Source organism: Botryllus schlosseri, unplaced genomic scaffold (genome assembly GCF_051294905.1).
Source record: "Botryllus schlosseri isolate E-star unplaced genomic scaffold, Bs_hap1 Bs157a, whole genome shotgun sequence".
In the NCBI taxonomy this organism is placed as follows: Eukaryota; Metazoa; Chordata; class Ascidiacea; order Stolidobranchia; family Styelidae; genus Botryllus; species Botryllus schlosseri.
The window spans coordinates 1,756-6,058 of record NW_027648766.1 but is presented as its reverse complement, the minus strand read 5'-3'; the positions used below and the strand labels follow the sequence as shown (position 1 = coordinate 6,058).

The window sequence follows — 4,303 nt, the reverse complement described above, 5'->3', positions numbered from 1 at the left end:
GATAGTGATTCAGCATAACCGTATATATGACGTAAGCATATTCCGGCGGCTTCACAGTGGTTCTTAGTAGGTTCTGCACTGTGAACCTTTTTCATATATTACAATTTTCACTTCATTATGACATTTTCCGTTCAAATTTATTGCATTTCAACTGCGGGCTACTCTATTCATGGCGCTGGCAGTATAAAAATCTACAGTAAACGAGCATGCACCTTGACAATCTCAAAAGTTTTACTTGCTTTGTTACAAAAGTTTGCTCGAAACATCCTGTTTAATTACCGTTTGTGACTCTCTGCTGTGAGCTTGACCCGCAATCACACAACATCACGAGCGAAATGCGTAGTCAGCAATGATGCTTACTCGAACAATCAATGAGATTGATATCGTTTTCTGATGTAAAAAATCTAGCAGGTGTTCGGGGTCAATCTTGACTTCATAGGTTCACTGTATCATTAAAACCAAATCCGTACGATTGAGGTGTTGGCTACTGCTGTATAACTTGTTAATGGAGTAAAATCGGTAGCAAGTATAGAAACCCGTTTTACACTCTGCCTAATATCAATGTAGCAATACTCAGACGGCGAATACATTGTCCGGTCTGGGCTAGACCGTTAAGGCGTAAGCTTTTATTCCCTGGTAAGTCGTCATCAAAATTGTTGGCTAAGCGACGGAAAATATTGATTTTATGGGATTATTATATCCTTTGATTGCCTCAGTTGATACATTTAACGACGTTTAAAACGTCAATATGTACCTCGCAGCATTGTGGCATTATGTGGCCCGAGTCGTCGCTAGGTATCGTGTACAGCAGTGGTTCTTAACCTTTTTTCCTCCAGCGCCCCCTTTCAAAAATTATCGTGCTCCAGCGCCCCCCCCCCCTCCCCAACTTCATAATGTAAGGAATGTAATAAAGACAATGAGCAAGAGGGAGGGCCGTAACCGCACTTCGTCAACCCCTAAAACGATTGCCTTGCGCACCCATAGCGTGATAAACCGAACTTCTGAGGGCTTCGCCCCCACGAACCCCCTATCGTGATTTCGATGGTCAGCAAAGTTTGTGTGGCCTGGTAGCCCTAGGTACCAAAATTTTCTATAATGCATGAATGAGTAGGTGGTAATTACAAATATAAGTCGCGATAAATTGAGTGAGCTGTTGTATAGGAAGATAAAGGGCACGTAATTAATAATTAAACATATTCGTGCGTGCCCGCGGTACGCGAAAAATTTCACTAATTAATGATTAAATTGGTCAATATCATCGGGAATTGCATGTAAATTGAGATTAATATTTATCCTCTCTCTGCTCACGTAAACACATTTACCGGTAGAGCTGAGTGAGGTGCAATGTTCCATCTAAGCTGCGCACGTGCGCAGTGCTGACACGGTCTCTGCGCACAGAAAATCTACGTTGCGCACAACAAATCCGAAGTTGATACCTTTTTTTAGTCGATACGCACTGTTGTCCAGGGGTCAGCGCAGTGAGTTGTTGAGTGTGCGCAGACTTATCAAAACTTAAAGCGAACATTGTGAGGTTTCTTGGAAACTGTAGGGCCCGTTACTAATAATTAAACATATTCGGGCGGGCGAATCCATTGGTATGACTTCGTTGCATGATGTTATTTCGTGACCCCCTGTCTGCAATATCAAAAAATATAGAATCGCTCAACGGGGATATCGCCCAACAGGAATATCCCTGTCGCCCAATCGTACTAAACTAAAAGACGCACACGATTTCAGATTGGTATTTCTTCACTGACATACGTCTTCTGGGGTTCAGATTGCCAAGACAGGAACATTCGGTGTCAGTCATTTATGCGCCCATGGACAATTAAACCTATATGTATTTTGAAGGCTATATGTAACGAAGTTTTCGGTGTTAATTTGCTCTGAATACTCATTAAGGATATGTCCTATCACCACATCATCTACTGCGAAGCCATTTTTCTCCAGCGCCCCCCATACCGCCCCCCTGAGCCCAGCGCCCCCCATATCGCCACCTGAGCGTTTCCGCCCCCCTTCAAAATCGCCAGCGCCCCCTGGGGGGCGCTGGGGGCAAGGTTAAGAACCACTGGTGAACAGTGTACACTGAAAGATAGGATTGGAATTAGCAATAAGACGTCACGTAACGTCATGAGGTTCACGTTCGCGTTCAAAAAAAACTTTCAAAAAGGTTCGCGTTCACACGAACCTGAACGTTTCTGTGGTTCACACCATCCCTAGTAATCAGCGCACGGTTACGGTACAGCACACACAAAATCAGCTGTAAAACTATAGATAACTAACCTACGGAGGTTAGTTATCTCTAGTAAAACAACCGAATGACAGAACAACACTAATGGAAGATTCCCAGCGTGTAGAGATGTTCCTTCTGGCGACACAATATAGCATTTTTTGATTTTTACGGTCCACCATATTTTTTATTAATGTTTACTAATCGCACAATGCGTTTACGCCGTATCCAACACACCATGTCCGTATTGCTCTTCGACTAAACTACAGGCCTTATAGTATGGGGGAGTGCGCAATACCATGATATTTTCTAAAACGTGCTGTTTGAGTGAACAGAGGATTAGTATCGCATTTCCATATCAATACTATCATTTTCCCGTGATCATCATCCCGTGATGTGAACGAATGCTTATCCTTATGACAAGGGTCGGCAACCTACGGCCCGCGGGCCGGATCCGGCCCGCGACATGATAATTTGTTATCACAATAACACGACCCGCCGCTTCATAATGAGTTTCAATCTGCAGTGCAGCGCTGCATGAAAAAAATGCGGCATTGCTACGATATAATAGTAGCCTACATCTTATTAGTCTATTGTTACGCCATAAAACGAAGGTGGTTGAAGTAGGAAATGGAGATAGACTAGACTCAGCAAAATATCTCGGCGTCACCATTGATTCCAAATTGTCTTGGAAGCAGCATATTGAATGCACAATATCAAAACTAGCTCGGTGTGTGGGAATAATGACCCGTCTCCAATCTTTGGTTTCCAGATCAGTAGTACGAACCATCTACTTCTCTCTTTTCCACTCTCATCTGCAATATGGAATCGTAGTATGGGGAAATGCATGCACAACATTTTTGTGCAGAATTCGAACCCTGCAAAACCGTGCGATACGGCTGATCTCATCTGTACCTTTACGTACCAATTTATCGCCTTACTACCGTAAGCATCGAATTTTGCGAGTTGATGAACTATATCGCTTCGAAGTATCAAAAGTTGTTCACAAATATTTTTCCAATAGTCTGCCTCCTGTGTTTGATGACTTTTTCATACCTGCTAAACATGTCCATTCCCATTACACGAGATCCTCGTCTAAAGGAAACATCTACTTACCCCCACCAACCTAACTAAGAGATCTATCGACTACTCGGGACCTATCATCTGGAATGCATTACCACCACATATCCGTGAATTGCCTTATAATAGATTCAAAAAAGCCCTACCTGATCACCTGTTGTCGTTACACTAACACTGTTGCCCTACCTCGCCCAGACATTGCTTCATTGATCATTTGCTACCATTGTTTGATTTTTTTTCTATTTTCCTTTCTTAACTAAACATTTTTTTACAGCTGTCCAGAGTCAAGTGTACCTGTTTGATGCTGGTGTGATCAGACTAGATGACCTTCACGGTCTTATCGATCATCCCTATCTAATACCGAATACTGTGCACGCATATTTTCTGTACCACAACCACCATCACTGCCGTTTGTTATGTATTTTGGTTCGATGAAAATAAAGACTATCTCTCTCTCACTGGATCAGTGCTTATCAATCGGGTGTATCTCGCAACCGAAGGTGTTCCATGCTTTTTTTTAAAGGGTTAATCACTCTGACGGGGTGTGACAATAAAGGTGTTCTTCCTTTGCTTCGAAAACGCTTGGAGCATCTCAGACGCAATGACGGAATCTCAAACTATTCAATTATAGATAACTAGCCTCCGTATGTTAGTTAGCCTGTCTATAGTTTGATTTTCCAGAAGGCATTGTGTGCCAAGACAAAAAACCTGAATAGTGTTTTGGCCACAATGGTGAAAACTGTTAATATGAATTTTGTCTCATCAACTGAATCAGTTACGCCAGATATTACTAGAAGCAGAGAATCAATATGGCGATGTCATGTAGGGCTATATCTGTCATGTTCGCTCATTGAGTCGAGCAGATAGTCTTACACGAGTGTATGAACTGAGAAATGAAATAGCAACTTTCCTCGAAAATACAAATATCGCCGACTCATAATCTTGTAATCGAAAATGGGTATCTCATCTTGCTTTCCTGGTACATTTAACGTC

General features: G+C 42.3%; 1 long non-coding RNA gene across 1 annotated transcript; it reads right to left on the bottom strand.

The window, feature by feature from the left end:
• Nucleotides 1-3,057: 3,057 nt before the first annotated feature.
• Nucleotides 3,058-3,690, bottom strand: LOC145432774 (uncharacterized). Its single transcript, XR_013912964.1, has 2 exons — nt 3,497-3,690; nt 3,058-3,456 (listed from the first exon to the last, which is right to left on the bottom strand). It is a non-coding gene; the product is annotated as an uncharacterized LOC145432774 (long non-coding RNA).
• Nucleotides 3,691-4,303: the final 613 nt, after the last annotated feature.